Source organism: Felis catus, chromosome A3 (assembly GCF_018350175.1).
Source record: "Felis catus isolate Fca126 chromosome A3, F.catus_Fca126_mat1.0, whole genome shotgun sequence".
Lineage (NCBI taxonomy): Eukaryota > Metazoa > Chordata > Mammalia > Carnivora > Felidae > Felis > Felis catus.
Genome location: NC_058370.1, coordinates 54,736,849 through 54,754,006, shown reverse-complemented (window position 1 = coordinate 54,754,006; position 17,158 = coordinate 54,736,849). Strand labels below are relative to the sequence as shown.

Below are 17,158 nucleotides of genomic sequence, written 5' to 3'. Positions count from 1 at the left end.
GCCAAGCCTGAGACCGTGGGAGGAGGAGCTACTTTGGGAAGGAGATAAATTTCATCCTGAACCTGGTGATATTGAAGAGACAATAAGCCACCCAGAGAGACTGCAGACAGGCTACAGATCTGGGAGTTTATCACAGAACATCCAGCCTGGAAGCATACAAAACAAAGATCAACTCTCTTTAAAAAACAAACAAAAATGGGGAGGGGGGTGCCTGGGTGGCTCAGTTGGTGAAGTGTCTAACTCTTGGTTTTGTCTCAGGTCATGATCTCTCAGTTTTGTGAGTTCAAGCCCCACATCAGACTCTGGGCTGGCATCTCGGAGCCTGCTTAGGACTCTCTCTCTCTCTCTCTCTCTCTCTCTCTCTCTCTCTCTCTCTTCCCCCCCCCGCCCCTCCCCCACTAGCTCTCCCTCTCTCTCTCAAAATAAAGAAATAAACTTTAAAAAAAAAAGGCACACATTAGAACAAAAGCAAAGAGCCAAAGTCTGCTCTGGGAACGTTACTGTTAGAGGCTGGAAGGACAGCATGCTCTATAAGGACAGACGTGGGAAGGTCAGAAAGGTAGTCATGTTCGATAAATGAAAACATGACTGAATTTCAGGTGATAGCAGAAATGCCATGTGCTTCTGAAAACTGAACAGGATAAGGATTAAGACAGGGACGCTGCATTCTAGATAGAATAGCCTTGGGGACTTTACCTTTGTAAAGGAAGGAAGGGGGAAGAGGAGTTCAAGAACCATGATTCAGCGACAGTTTACAAAGCAGACAAGTTAAAAACTGGGTCACTGTTATGACACGTATTTTGGGTAAACTAATTTAAAATTGGGCCAGACCATTTATCATCATTCTGCTTTATTAGTAAGACAAAAGGATGAACTGAGGTAGTTTTTTTCCCAAGGTCAAAAAGAAGGAGGCTATCCAGATCCCTGCTCTGTACATCATAGCTACTTGCAGCTAGTGACCTACGGAGGGCTCCCTATGGCCAGGACGTGTGCCAGGGACAGGCAGACATAGGAGCTAAGTAAATGTGATCTCTCCATTTGATAGATTTTAGATCGGTTAAGAAACACCTGTGCAAGGGTCCACACTTGAAGAAGCAGAGTCAAACACCATACTGTGACCTCAAAGTTATACTGGCTCTAGCTACCCTACTTGGTTGGGGAACAAAGCAGGGGATGAATGATTCAGATGATACAGCCTCGTCACCTTGGGTAAATTATTATTGCTTTAATAATAATGAGAAGCCAGCAGCCTAAGAAAGAATCTCATTAACATGGATCCAGGCTATTCCGCCAGGAAATCAGAATCATTTGAATAGTAGGATTTCCTTTTGGGAAGCCATCTGGGAAGGCGATTGGAGAACAGACATCTGGACGCATATGCCCTGCTAAAGGAAAACTTGTCTTTCCCCTTCTCCTGGGTTTTAATCTTCCAAATTTGTTTCCAGGAAAGCCCCTACGTGTGGCCAGGTGACTGGACCAGTCCCACTACGAGGAACAGCTCCTTCTGGCGCCCACCTTGGGGCCGCTCCTTACAGGATTTTCCCTGGTGGGTGCGCTTGAGCCGGACCTCAGGCACCACAGGCTGCAGGGCTGAGTTTCCTCTCCTCCTCTTAAGAAGTGCTTCCGACGGGAATGATGGAGTACTAAAGTGTCTGTTTGGGAAAGTAAATAGATACAAGGCAAATAAATAAAAATGCCCAGAAGCAATTACAGAAAGGAAGTGACATTTTTATGTAAGTCACTTTTCTGATGGACAACAGGCCTCCTTTGCCGAGAGTGCCGTGGGAATGCTTCCGGGAGGGGGACGGTCGCCAAACAACTAGAGCGTCGTGATAAGAAAATCAAACAAAAAGAGGATGGAAAGGCCACCCGGCAGTCACTCGAGGCTGGAAGTTGCTGCCTTTATTTCCTCTCGAGTCCGCTCGCCCCCCCCCCCCCCCGCTACCACACTCCCAGAGCGGGCAGTTTGGGGAGCGGGGACCTCTGCTCCGCGTCCGCGCCGGTCCCGCGCCCCCCCCCCCGCCCCCCCCCCCCCCCCCCCCCCCGGTGCCCGCCGCGCCGGAGCGCCGGGTGTCCGGGCCGTGCCCGAGCCCGGCCGCGCCGCGAGCCCCGGCTCTGCCTGCGCGCCCCCAGGTGGGTGTCTGGCCCCCGCCCCGCGCGCGGGCCCGGGCCGGCCCCTGGGCGGTGTCGCGGCGCGGCCGGGGAGGAGCGGCGGGAGGAGGAGGAGGAGAAAGCGCGCGGAGGAGGCGGGCGCAGCGCGCCGGGGGAGGGTCGCCGCCGCCTCCGCCGCCGCCGCCGCCGCCGCGGGGATCGTCAGGCCGGAGCCGCGCGGCCGAGCGGGCGGCAGGCGGCGGGGAGGGCTCGGCGGCGGGAGGCTCGCGGCGGCCGGGCCGGCGGGGTCCGCCCGGGCCGGCAGCGTCCGCCGAGCGGCGGGAGGAGGGAGCGGCGCAGACAAAGAGCGGCGCCTGGGCGGGCGCTGTGCGGCCGCCGCCCCGGGACCCGCGCCGCTGCCCTCCGGCCTCGGCGGGCGGCCCACGGCGAGGTAAGCGCTGGCGGCGGGCTCCGGGCGGGAGCCGCGAACTTGGGCCGTGCGGCGGAGTTGGCGCGCGCCTGGGGAGGGGTTGGGGAAGGGGGCCGGTGCCCTCGGCGCCCCGCCGGTGCCCTCGGCCCCGCCGCGGCCTGGCCCCCCGCGGCCGCAACTGCCCGGCACCTCCCGGCTCCTCACCTTCCCGCCCGCCTTCCGGGCACCCCCCACCTTCTCCGGGCCGGCGCTGGGGGCGGGGGTGCCGGCGAGGGCGCGGGAGGGCGCGGGGGCCTGGGCGGCGCGTTCCCGGGACCGGAGACCACCCCGGGCGCGTGGGGTCGCCTGGCCTGCGAGCGGGCGGCGGGCGCGGAGCCAGGAGCAGGCGTGGGACCGTGCGGTGGCCGGGGTCGCCGGGGCATGAGTCCCCGGGAAGAATAGCCCGTTTCGCGCGGCCCCAGCGCAGGGACGCGGGAGGCCGAGCTCGGCCCGGAGAACTTAACTGTGTTTATTGCAACTATTTACGATCCCGCACAAAGCTGCTGTCACATCGCATAAAGGAGGTCCTCGACTGGGCGAGGGGCGCTTTGTGACGGGTTCCAGCCTCTGCGTCCTGTCCCAGATTTACATGACTCTGTTACAGCCACCTGAAAGAAAGTTTCTCACATCGCTCTGCCCTCTCGGTTTATTCAGGGCGATTTAACCACCAAGTGGTTCTGGAAGAATTTGGTGTGCGATTTTTAAGGCATTGAAGGCAACTCCCTTGTGAGTGCAGTTAGCGTGGCATCGTGCGGAGGTATCTAATTTGCAAAACGCTTTAATTTGTAGACAATAACGATCGCCTTGGAAGGTCTGCGCGGGATGCTGGGGGTTATTGGCCGAGGAACATCAGGCACCTGACTTTAGCATTGTTAACAGCTTTAGGGACAAAGCAGGAACGCGTGTAGAGCGGGCCTGTATCACTTCAGACAATTCCGGTTGGCAGTTTCCCCTTTATTTGGTTTTGTTTATTTTGCCAACAGGTTTAAGGCTGAATCTGCCAAGTTTGTGTCTGCATAAGGGAATGAGCAGGCCCCAGTGGTGGGCCCTAGGAGCTTAGAAATCTCGCCGGCCCCTCCTTCTGTTGACCCAAACAGAAACTGAACCAGCGAGGCCAGGGGGTATGGCTCGCCCTGGACCTGCAGGCAGGAGAGGCCCGTCCAGGCCCATCCCCAGCGTCTCCCGGCTTCTGGGAAGGGATTTGGGTAGGAATGAAAATAATTCGGGTGTGTTTCATACCACTGCGTTTGATATTGTTAGCAGCAGTGCTTTTCAAGTCTTGAAATGACTGAAAATGAAATTAAGCAGGGCTACTTTAACTTACCAAAACAGATCTAAACTTTGCTTCTGAATACTCTCTTAATTCTCTTACCGGGCGTTCCTCGATAGATGGGTAAATTAATAACAGGATTCAAGCGTGTGCGGTTTTTGTATAAAGAGAACGGCAGTCTGTGGACGCTTGGAGAAGAAATGGGCTTAAGTGGGAGAGGGAGCTGTTGATGTAGGTTTTTAAGTGTCGGGAGCAGGGATTTCCTGAAAAACGGGTGTTAATGGTGCTTGTGCAGCAGTGACCCACAAGGGAAAATCTTACCTTAATGAATTCTCCCCTTGAGGTTGATTAGATATGCACTTTTGATTGGAGAAAAAGGCCGGATGTTTGTGGTCATCTGGCTGCAGCTCCTTGAGGCTGAAATTGAGAACTTTAAGCAAGTGGGGAGCTTGTGGGAGGTGCCTGACTCTGGCTTCCTCTCCTGGAGGCCTCACCTGGGCTCCCAGCATCTCTGCTGTTAACCTGAACACGCCACCACTGATCATTGAGTTTAGTATGAAATTGGGTGTCAGATCACCACCCTTACAACTGAGCACTCCATCACCCACCTCTGCCCACTTGTGGAGAAAGTGACCCTTTTTAAACATTTGTTTATTTATTTATTTATACTTATTTTTAAAGATACTATTTGTAAGTAATCTCTACACCCAACGTGGGGCTGGAACTCAGACCACGAGATCGAGTCTCTTGCTCCACTGGGGAGCCAGCGAGACGCCCCGAAACTGGCCCTTTTTTAAATGGGCGGGGCTTATTTAAGGTGCATTTCTAATAGTTGGGCTCAGTTTCCAGGCTTTGAGTTTTGCTTTATTCCGTGCTGTATGCTTAAATTCTCTTCATCTCTGAAATCAGTGACCCTGCCCTGTCATTTGCATTGGGGGATTATTGAGGTTTTCCAACCAACAGCAGATCTTATGTACACAGTATTTGAGAAAGGCACTATCATCCATATTAAATACACCGGAAATCTTCCTTGCATGAGCACAAACTAGATAACCTTTTAAAATACCCTAAAGACTCCCTGATTGCCTGGAATAACCTGTAGTCCTTTACTTGATCACTTGCATTAGCTTAATTTGCCCTGGCTAAATGAGGCTGTGTTGCTCTCTGGGACACACAGGCTTCTAACTGCCCAGACTGACTTACAGTGTGCGCTGGGGAGAGAGCGCTCGTGGACATGATTCTCCATCATTAAAAATGAGGCTGGCTAGCTGAGGAGCTGAAAATTGCTTGCTGCAACTGCACGGGAGGGCAGTGGACAATGCTTGGGGAAACTTGTAAGCTAAACTCTTTTCACAAATGAACTGGAAACTCCCCACGACTCGCCCCAGAAGCTTAGGGAATTAGTCTTCCCATCCAGAGGGAGAGCAAATGGCACTTCCAAATTGTTTCTCTTTCCTCAGATGAGTGATGGAAACCCTTCATGGCATGTTTTTACAGGGCCTAAGCTACAAATGCTATCATGTATGTTGTTAGATGCCTGAGTTCAGGCAACTTCGAAAGAGGTCAAGATGGCCTTTTAACCGGTTGTCAAAAGTATGCAGCTTAAGTAAAAATAGTTTCTTATGTCTTTAGGCCGCTTTCGTAACACAGTCGTAAAAATTAGAGTGTTCTTTCTTTTCCTTTATTTTACTTTGAACAGATCCCAAAGTACGTATATTTCTGAAGGTGTAATTGGCGTTAGCAAGTTATACCCCTCAACGCGCGCGCACACACACACACACACCCACACGTCACCATCTGCCCTGTGGTTTCTTGTGTTCCTATCTTATACATGTGGATGCCCAACAAATATTAAACACATGAATATTGAATGCTGAGCCTGTTGGGCAGTTAGGGCTCTTGTTTCCACTGAAATGTGAGTAATAAAAGATCTCCAGAATCTTTGTACCTCTGCTCAGAACCTCTGACCTCGTGGATGGCTTTGTCCCCAGGATGTCTGGACAGTTGGGTGAGTTTGGTCTGGTGGCCTCTCCATTTGGTAAATTCTTGGTCAAATGCATCATTTATAGTCCTGAAGCTAAACTTAAAAAAAAAAAAACAAAAACAAAAACAAAAAAACGAACAAAAAACAAACCCAGTTGCACACCCACCTGGTGGTTTGGCTGCATATATTACTTTTCAGTAGATTGTCCGTGTCAGCTTGAATTGGAAACTCTGGGCAAAGCATTTGTCCTCCTGGCCTGGTACGTTAATTAGTCAGTTCCACCTTACTTTTTTCTCCTGCTTGTATTTTTAGTGGTTTTAAAAGGAGAAGCTTCAAGGGCATTCGGAGTTTAAATATTACAGTTTCCTCTTGAGATAGTTTTGCTGGTCAGTGCTTAAATGAAGCCCCAAAGTGCGATAGTCAGGTAAGAATAGATACTAACTCGTATGTTAATGTACAGTTTACGGATTGCTTTCCAGAAAGGCCATCCTATTTAATATTTGACATATCATGGTAAAATGGGCTCTGGCCCTTATTTCTCTGTGAGGAGACTAGAGCTCAGGGGCAACCCCAGGGATGATGGAGCTTGAACTTGAGTATAAGTCCTGCCCTCCAGAGCCCTTGGCCCTGCTAAGCAGGCAGTAGATAAGGAACGCCAAAAGAGTGCTGGATAGATGTTTTTATGAGGCTGTTGATCTAATAGCATGTACCACTAATGAAGTGAAGCATCGTAGACCTTGCGTGGATGCCTTTGCCGTGCTGCACATGTGAGCAGATAGTGGCGGGAGCAGATTCTCTAATGTGAGCTGGCTCTTTGAAGACGAGCCGTTTCAGGGGAGGCAGACAGGAGCGGTTACAGTGAGCTGTTGTCCTTGCTTCATTGCTGGGAGCCAGCATTACCTTGGAAAGGCTCTGCAAGTTGAAATGTGCTTATTCACTCTTAGCGTGTATCTCGGTCTGCTCCGGATGCCGTAACAGAAGCACACAGACTGGGTGTAAAACCGAAATTTATTTCTCACAGTTCTGGAGGCTGGAAAGTCCAAGATCAAAGTGCTGGTAGTTTCAGTTCTTGGTGAGTCTCTCTTCCTGGCTTGCAGAAGGCCACCTTCTCATTGTGTCCTTGTGTGCTCTCTCGTTTCTGCTTGCAGAGAGTCTGGTGGCTTTTCCTCTTCTTATAAGGTCATCAGTCCTGTGGGATTAGGACCCCACCCTAAGAATCATAATTACCTCCTCAAAGGCTGTCTCCAAACAGCCACTTTGGGGGTTGGATGGAGCTCCAACATATGAATATTGGGGATACAGTTCATAACAGTGTGTAACGCTGTGTTCAAAAACAAGGCTGATGGGGCGCCTGGGTGGCGCCGTCGGTTAAGCGTCCGACTTCAGCCAGGTCACGATCTCGCGGTCCGTGAGTTCGAGCCCCGAGTCAGGCTCTGGGCTGATGGCTCAGAGCCTGGAGCCTGTTTCCGATTCTGTGTCTCCCTCTCTCTCTGCCCCTCCCCCGTTCATGCTCTGTCTCTCTCTGTCCCAAAAATAAAAATAAAAAATAAACGTGGAAAAAAAATTTTTTTAAAAAACAAGGCTGATTGTTTTAGAAAGTCCTATTGCTTCCCTCACCCAGATCTGGAATCTGCTTATTGGAGAACACCTGCCAGGGATGGTTATAGAGCAGACCTAAGGAGGGGATGGCAGTTCATTATTGGTCATGCAACCTCCAAATAGGGAAGGAGCCTGGGCACTGGGCTTTCAGATGCTGGTCAGGTTTTAGGTAGAATGATTAAGGAGAGAAATCAGTGCTGACTTAATCCATTTATGGATGCTTCACCTCAGTACATGTAGGTTTTTTTTTGGTATCAGGAGCAAGATAAAATATCAGCTATAGGGAAAGCATTGGGTTTGTATGGTAATGAAAGCCTGTCCTGGCCCAAGCAGTAGAGAGCCAAGTGGGAGGGCCGCGCTGTCCCCTCTGGGCCTGCTGTTGCTGTGAATTTGTGGGAGCGGGGGAGGGGCAGTGGGAGAGGGAGAAAAAGATTCCCAAGCAGGCTCCCCCTGGGATGGGAGCCTCACACATGGGGCTCGAGACCATGACCTGAGCCCATATGGAGTCAGATGCTTAACCAGCCGGGCCACCAAGGTGCCCCATGAAATTAATTATTTTTTAATGTTTACTTATTTTTGAGAGACAGAGACAGAGAGCTAGGGCGGGGGAGGGGCAGAGAGAATGGGAGACAGAATCCTAAGCAGTCTCCAGGCTTTGAGCTGTCAGCACAGAGCCCAGCAGCTCAAACGCATGAACTGCGAGATCATGACCTGAGCCGAAGCCAGACGCTTAAACCGACTAAGCCACCCAGGTGCCCCCCATGAAATTAATTTTTATATTTTTTATCTTACCCAATAGATCAAAAATATTTTTATTTCTGTGTGTAATCAATATAAAACCGTATTAATGAGATAGTTTACCTTGTTTTGCTTGTGTGCAGTCTTTGAAATCTGGCATGGATTCTGTATTTCTGGCACACCACATTCCTTCTTTCCATTTGGAGTGGCCAGGAGCCTCTTGAGGTTAGTAGAGGCTGCCGTATTGCAGAGGACAGGTCTATACTCACTTTAGGATTTCAGCTTCATCTCTTCTGTGTGTCTCAAAGTTGAGATAGCTGAGGAGACAGCATGGGCACAATTCAGAATAATAGTAATGGCAATTATTATTATTCCTTAGCGGGAAAGGTCTCACCCTTATAGATCTAGGGAATAATGTACTATTTCCTACGCTTGATAAAGTCAGATTTGGTTACATGTAATCAAAATACTTTGTCCAGTTTACAGATATTTTTAAAATGTGTTTTGAATTCTCGAGGGTGAGTTGCCAACTTAAAATAACTTTTGGGTGTTAGTGTTCAACATATTTCTGATGTACGTTAAGTGCTTTATAAGTACAAAAGCTAAAATCGTATTTTCTTTAGTGATCGTTAGCTTATCTGTTAACACATGCACACTCAATCTCATGTTGTAATTACTGGTCTGAGCACTTTATACAAAGTAATAACTCATTGAATCCTCTCAAAAATTAGGTGTAGATACTGCTAGCAAATAGTGGATGTGGAACTCAACCTCAGGCTGACTTCTGAGTCTCTGCTCTTATCGACGAAGCTAGGCCACCATCTTTTTGTTAAGATGTCTCTGAAAATACATAAACAGAGCCATAAACTTTTATTAGGTATAAGATTTGAGAAACCTTGATGGAAAACCATCGATAAAGAGTGGAGCTTGGGTATCAGTTCATACTGGAACTTCTTGTATCAGCCCGGCAGTGGAGGAAGCCCTGAACTTGGGAAAGACATAATGAATACAGCTGCTCCAGGGGTCATGAAAGGCTAGCTGTGCAGGGTCACAGAGGAGCATTACTGGGCACCCTTGGCCTTGCTTCTCCTCTCAGCCCCTCCTTGCTGCATACCACGGGCCATTGCTCCCCAGATGGGCAAACTCTCCAGCTCTGAGGTGGGCATCAGTATCCCTGGGAGGGCTTGCCTTAGACCTCAGATCACTGGGCTCACCCCAGAGGGTCTGACGCAGGATGCGCTTTTTTGCTGAGTTCTCAGGTGGCCTGTGATGGGATGGGAGCCGCACGTTGAGAACCACTGTTGAGGGATTTGCAGTATAACACGGGGTGAGTGAGGAGGTTTCTCTGTTTGATGATAGTAGCAGTATTTTAATTTGAGAGTGGCCCACAAGCCTGCGTGCAGGTACTATTGTGCAGGTCTCTGCAGCTGGCTCCTTTGTAAATGGCTGTGTGGGGGGCTCCCCACCCAATTTCCACCACTGTGGGGACTGAGGAGGCAGGACTGAGTTTTCTTGTTCTTCCACTTAGTTCCTGAGCGCTTGTTTTGTTGGGATATCTTTTGGGAGGTCATTGTCAGTTGCTGCTGTTTTTTCTTAATGAGCTCATGTTAGAGAAGGTAGGTCGGTAGGTACTTGGAGCCTTGGAGCCCAACACACCAAATCCTTTTGTTTTGTGCTTTGGTGAGATCTGTGCAGGTCTCAAAGAATCCCAAAATGGCTTTGAAAATCTACTTCTTGGATCATGAGAGGGGCCAGGTCAAGTGTCAGTCTGGATTTTCGGAAGGCTTCTCTAACAAGGTTCCAATGGGAGCTTTGACATTGGTAGTCATTCCAAGTAAGACCGTCCTTAATACACCCTTCTGTGTTTGGAAGGCCCTTAGGGGCTCTCAGAGCATTGGCTAGCTGTTGCCCAGGGCAGGTGGAACTGAGATAGAACCGAGAGTCCGGTGCCCCTGTTGGGAGAAGTATCCATATGTCTGTCCTAAGACTCAGGAACACAGTGGTTTCAGATGGTCCACACCTTGGGCAGCTTCTTTGAATTCACAGTCTTAGATTTGCCGTCCAGCTGTCTCCCCCTGGCCAGCTCTGTATGTAGCATGTTCCAGGAGGAGTAGCAGCAAAGATTTATTTATTTAAACAAGCTTAATAATTCTCCCAGCAGCAGTGGGGGTGGCCAGCTAGTAAGAAACGTTACCAGGAGCTGAGGTCGCAGCGAGATGCCTAGAAAGTGCCAGTGGCTGTCTTACCAGACAAAGCCCATCAATGTCTGCATTGATTTTCCTTAGAGGATGGGGCTCAGTTTTAATATCTTATGAATTTTGGCTGAATATTTAAGGATGTCTGCAAGTCAACAAGTATTTTAATTATGTCACTTATGAGCCTGGCTCGTAAGCAGTTCCTGTTCTCTCCTGCCAGCTGTGTCCATTTTAAGGACAATCACTCTAAAAGCTTGTTTCCCTGTTCGCAAGTCTTGTTTGTGTTGGGTGGGGGTGATGGGGAGAGGTCTGAATGGGTGATAAACAGCCCTCTTACCGCTCTGAGTGATGGAAACCAGCTCAGGGACATTGACATAAAAACTGCAAGCTGCTGGAGAATTTTTAAGAGACCAAGAAATAACCAGGGATTCAAGGAGTTATTTTAGAGACAGTTGCAGGAAATTTGACGTAGGTGAATAGTGAATTTTCATCAGCCCCCCTCTTTTGAAAGAAACCTATTTAGGAACAATATCTGGCAAGACAGATATAAAAGCAGATCTTTCTTTGCATCCTTTCGCTTCTCCCCTCCATGTTTCACCTTTGCATGCGACTCATTTCGTGTACACCCCCGCCCTGACCATTTATCTTAAAGTCAGTTTTCCATCTGTCTCCATTACCAGCATGCGTATGTTTCTTCCTTTACGTGCTTTGGTTACTGCCCTCCTTGGCCCTCTGCCCTCCTTGGCCCTCCCTAGCTTATAGTTAGGAGCTCCTCCTGCCACCCCTTTATTAAGCCATCTCGTGCCTTCCCATGGTTTCCTTAGTAGGTCTGTTTTATTTATTTTTTTTATTTAAAAAAAAAATTTTTTTTTCAACGTTTATTTATTTTTTCGGACAGAGAGAGACAGAGCATGAACGGGGGAGGGGCAGAGAGAGAGGGAGACACAGAATCGGAAACAGGCTCCAGGCTCTGGGCCATCAGCCCAGAGCCCGACGCGGGGCTCGAACTCACGGACCGCGAGATCGTGACCTGGCTGAAGTCGGACGCTTAACCGACTGCGCCACCCAGGCGCCCCAGTAGGTCTGTTTTAGATGGCTCAGTCGGTGAGACCCAGTGGCGAAGGTAAGCAAACCACGCCGTTATCCTCTAAACAGAAAAAGGGGAGCAGAGGTGACACTCAGCTGGCCGTCATAATTTTCACTTTGAAGCATGCCTGGGTAGAACGGAAGCCCACTTGATGCGGCCTAGATTAAGGCTCAGGTGTTTAATATGTTGCTGCTTAAACTTGATTGTGCCACTCCCTCAGCGCTGGTCAGGAAGGCTCATTCCACCTTCCAAAAAAGAGAGGTAGGTTCCCTTTTTGTCCATGTCTCAGGTCGGTGAGGGTTACATGTTGAAGGAAGAAAATATGTGTTTAACATGATGTCGTATTAATATGTGCAAATCCCCATCCATTTTGGGGTCTTAACGGGCTGTTAGGTATGGATCAAGAAATAAGAGCACTTCACTTTGGCAAATATGTTAATTGTTAATATTTTTAAAAACTTAATTGAGACTTGGACCTCCAGTCCTATATATAGATGAGTGGTTCTCGGCTGGGGGTGATGTTGCCCATATGGACATTTGGCAGTGTCTGGGGACATTTTCCAATTATCTTGACGGGGGAGTGTGCCTGGTGTCTTAGTGGGTACAGGCCAGGGATACTGCTAAACATCCTGAAATACACAGGGCAGCTCCCACCCCAGAAAATCTACTGGCCCAGAATGTCAGTATTTCAGCAACCTTCATGTCAGTGAACGCTTCCTTCCTTTACTCAGATCCTTAAATTAATGGCACATGTATTCTTTCACACAGTTGCCCATATGGAGATAATTTTTTTCATCCATTTTTATAAACATGAAAAATATCTATTTAGGGAGCTAGACAGTATTTATACATCTTGCAGTTATATAAAGGAGAAACCTCCTTTAATATAACTGACTTAACCACGGTTTATCTTTAATACTGTTGGTGAAGTGTGGCATATGTTGGTTTTTCAAATTGTCTTCTTCTCCATGTTTGGACCACGTAAGTATAAAACGTCGATTTGTAGGAAACCTTTTGAAATCTAGCTGAACCGTGATAAAAACATACTCTCCTTAGAATGTCCACTTACAAGGAAGTCACGGAGTCCCTTGTCAATTGTTTTTAATAACTAGTCAGTTTTCAGAGTTTGGTCCACTCCAAATCTGTCTGCCTAGCTCAGAATCCTTTTAATCGGTGGCTATCCATAGGAAAAAAAAAAAAATTTTGTAGTTGTTATGGCTAAAGTTCGTAAGATTCTAGGTTCAACCTGACAATCATTGGACTGGTCACATCTGTTAGCTTTCAGATGTTTCATTTCCATCTTTGTATAGTTCCGAAAAAGAAACTCTTCAGGGGAGAGCGAACGAAAATACCGCAAATGAGACCTTATCCAGGGAAACGGAAAGAGAAAATTATAATTTGGCTGTTAGTCTCTGTCCAGGTTAGTGGTGGAGGTGCCTATTAGCTGGGCTGGAGTATGACGTTGATGTCTCTACTTCTTTTTCTCTTCAGACGAAGACTCTGACTTGACAGAGTCCAATAAGCCCAGAAATTAAGAGGGTGGCCAATTAGAAGTTTCCTTGGCTATATCTAGATCTATTTTGTATAAATCACTTCCGGCTATACTGCTCTTCCTTTTTACTTTGTTGCTTCTTCTCTCTTCCTGTTCAGTTACGGGGATAAACACAAAATCAGCACTTTGTAAGTCTTTGAATTTTTCTTGGTGAAGATTGTTAAAAGGCACAATCAGTCCTTTCTTTTTTCTAAATGCTCCCATCCTCACGTGGACTGGGGAGGACCTCTGAAAGGTTAACAGTAACTCCTTCTGACCGACTTTGAACCTTCTGGGTATGAGCTCTAAAACAATGTAACCTATCTAATTGTTCTTTGCAGGCTCCTATCGTTTGATTCTTACAGCAGGGGTGGAGGGAGGCAAGTGTGGTCACTATGCCACTGAGTGAATGAGAAAAGTGCAGGTCACTGGGCAGTGGCTAGCCCCGGGGGTCTTGTGAGTGGCCAAGGGGATCCCCAGGCCCAGGCCCGCAGCAGTGCATGGGGTCTGGGTCGTGTGTGTGAGCTGCTCTAATCCAGAAGCTGTGGACTCTGGACTTCCTTCCTGCTTTGTTTATGTATGTCTCCTCCCTGAAAGTAAAATGTTTGCCTTTATGCAGTAACTTCTTGACTTGTGATTTTAATAGGAGCTGGAATCACAGTATCTTTCGGAACTTCATTAGCAGCTAGCCTCGGTTTGAACTTCAAAAATCTTGCTTTGAGCGAGGACTGGACGGGTCCTCTCCTTTTCCCCTGCTGCTAATTTATCTCACATTGTGCCTCCAGCCCTTAACCTCCCAACCTCTATTTTTGTCTTCTGTGAAACAAGGCCTTAGGGCTCCTGTTTTTAAAGACCTTGCACAGCCCTGCCATTCCCTCTTTAAACATTTGAACCACACCGCTCCTTTTCAGAGGAGTTTTGTCCAAGGAGGGTGGCATGAGCAGACTTCTGTCTCAATTTTATTGCTCTTCCTTTTTTGTGAATCTAGTTTGAGGACTGAAAAGGCACGTGTGTGCAGGTGTAGAAAAGGCTGCGTTATTCATTCTGATCTGACCCACAAATTGGACCGCTGTCCCCATCACACACTTAATGCTTTGCAGTGCCACCTAAGTGACAGGCACCATGCCAAGTGCTCCGGATACAAAAACCCGCCCTCAGGGAGGGTATAACCCAATGTGAGATGGTTTTCCAGGTTCCCACTCAGCTCTCTTCCCGATTAACTAGTATTTAAAATGACTGTGATATCTCTGTGGGGTCCTGTAGAGAATACAAGGGAAGATGCACGGAAGTCCCCAAGGCCAGGTAGAACCCGTTTCAAATATTCCAGGGAAGGTTAGTTTTCTTCGAGATCTTTAGGAGCTCTTCATTTTACAGACAGCCCCAGAGTCAGCCAAATGCCAACTGAGCAGAGATGCATCCCACCCCCCCTCCCAGGATTGCCACTGTTCTCCCGGGGCCTGGCTGAGGCTCATACTCTCTGCTCACTTGGGGTGAGCACTCACTTTTTGGATCCATGAGTCCATAACTTTCAGAGATTGTAAACCTTACATCTTTGTTGTTTATTTGCTTGAGACTTTTAGATCTTAAAAATTAGTAGGGGTGCCTGGGTGGCTCAGTCGGTTGGGCATCTGACTTTGGCTCAGGTCATGATCTCACGGTTTGTGAGTTCGAGCCCCGCCTCAGGCTCTGTGCTGACAGCTCGGAGCCTGGAACCTCTTCAGATTCTGTGTCTCCCTCTCTTTCTGCCCCTCCCCGGCTCACGCTCTGTCTCTCTCTCTCTCTCTCTCTCTCTCAAGAATAAACATTTTTTAAAAATTTAAAAAAAAAATTAAAAAAATAAATTACAAAAAAAATTAGTAAAGCTACTTTTTGGTGTGTTTAAGAGAAGGCTGGCGTTAGGCGGCACGCCGATACCTCCTTATTCCTTTTGTTTTAAATTGATAATGGCATAAATGCATTATGGCATTACATTTTAATCTGGAAAAGATTTATGTAGTCAAGTTACTGCTTCACCCGGATTAGTAATGAATATTGTAAATCACTCCTGTCCAGACATTTTGCAGGTTTATTTTGTATCCTACTGGTAGTCTAGTTTGAAGTGTGTCTCCTTTGAAACTTAAACTCTGTCTCTCTCGATCATCGAAGTTCTTTTTGTCTATTTTAAGTGCAGTGTTTCAGGCTGTTGACTTTGGCTTTATCTAGTACCCAAATCGTGCCATTCGGCATCAAGTTGGGATGAAGCTGTTGTCTGTAGGCAGGCTGATTTGGGTACTTCTTTAGCCCTGTTTAGCATCAGGAGATAACTGAATACTGGCATTCAACACAATTAAAATCATAATTTGTGATTTGTCTTCCATTTCATACCGCACCAGTTTGCATTTAACTTTTGATGATGTGGATTAGTGTAAAATAGTTTTTATGAGACGCTGTAATTATTTGTCATTAATGCTTGGCGTTTCAATTAACTTAATTTGAGAATAATGAGACTATCACTTGAAATATGAGTTACGTGATGTCACTGTAAAGATTCCTGAATGCATCGATTAGAGAATACATCGATTCCTGGTTCTCGGCGACCTGAGTGGGAAAGAATTTAATGTATGTTCAATAAGCTTGTTCTGGGTCTCGTTCAGGAGAGGGAGTTTTTTGTTGTTATTTACAAACTCGTAGTCTTTATTATTTCACATATTCAAGTATATATCATGTGTTCTCTGAAGAACAGGACAAAAATTGTAATGAGTTGCAACTATATAATGACCTTATTTTATTGTGTTAAGCTAATGGAGTAGGTTTCTCTCCTTTTGTTCATTCCAGTTTTTACCCACCTGCTTTTCCAAAGTACGCTTTGTAATTCATCCACGTTATGCTTCGCATGTATGTATTTCCAGATAGTACGTATGGTACATATATTTATTTCTAAGTTTATTTACCTTGAGAGAGAGACAGTGTGAGTGGGAGAGGTCCAGAGAGGGAGGGAGAGAGAGAATCCCAAGCAGGCTGTGCACTGCCAGCCTGGAGCCCAGTGCAGGGCTTGAACTCAAGAGCCACGAGATCATGATCTGAGCCGAAACCAAGAAGATACTTAACCGACGGAGAGCCACCCAGGTGTGCCTGTATTTTTACATGAACATGTATTTGATATGAACCTTTAATTTTAGAATAGTTTTAATAAATTTTTTTTTACATTTCTTTTAAAATTTTGTCAAGTAATCTCTACACCCAGCGTGGGGCTCGAACTCATGACCCCAAGATCAAGAGTCACATGCTCTTCCGACTGACCCAGCCTGGCACCGCTAATTTTAGGATAGTTTTAGATTTACAGAAAAAATTGCAAAGTTGGTGTTGGTACATTATTGTTAACTGAAGTCCACACTTTATTTGGATTTTCTTAACTTTTATGTAATGTCCCTTTTTTGGATCCCCTCCCCCCCCAAGAAGACCACATGATAGTTAGTTGTCAAGTCTCTTTAGGATCCTCTTGGCTATGAAAGTTTCTCAGACTCTCCTTACTTTGATGACCTGTGCACTTTTGAGGAAGACCAGTCATGAGTTTTGTGGAACATTCCTCAGTTGGGATTTGTTTGATGTTTTTCTCATGATTAGACTGGAGTTGGGGGTTTTGGAAGGGAGATCACAGACATCAGATGCCATTTTCATCATCTCAGTGGTGCGTACTGTCAGTGTGACTCATGACCTCGGTCCCCTGGCTGAGGTGGTGTTTGCAGGCTCCCCACTGTAAAGTTAACTCGTGTTTCCTCTGTCCGTCCAGCAGTTGGGGAGGAAGTCACTTAAACGGGGAGGAGTTATGTTCTCCCTCCTCCAGGGGGTTGTATCTCAGTTATTTGGAATTGTGCATGGGAGATTGATTTATTCTCTCTGAAAGAGGAAGGTTTTCAGTGGTCACAGGGGCATTGTAGCCCCACCCTAGGTGCCGGTCCAGAGGAGGGAACTAGGGGCCCGCTCTGTTTTTAGAATGTGGTCCTAGGGTATGTATTAGGAACGCAGATTCCTGGGCCTGCTTTGGCCCTACTGCCTGAGTCTCCTGGGGAGCGTTGGTGTGAAAGTCTTCCTGTTGAACAGGGTGGTTCTGACAGGTTTTCAGGGTGGAGAACCAGCTGCTGTGTATTACCATTGGCACCCTCTCTCCCAGGCTCCCCTGCAGAGGGCCTCTGGCCTGGCCACGCCCACAGTTTT

General features: G+C 47.5%; 1 protein-coding gene across 3 annotated transcripts in view; it reads left to right on the top strand.

The window, feature by feature from the left end:
* Positions 1-2,432: 2,432 nt before the first annotated feature.
* Positions 2,433-17,158, top strand: part of NCK2 (NCK adaptor protein 2) — a 154,981-nt gene continuing 140,255 nt past the window's right edge. For all 3 annotated transcript variants that reach the window (XM_023251544.2, XM_023251542.2, XM_023251543.2), the window contains exon 1: positions 2,433-2,542. The gene's annotated coding sequence lies outside the window, so the exon portion shown is untranslated. The remainder of the gene's footprint in view (positions 2,543-17,158) is intronic.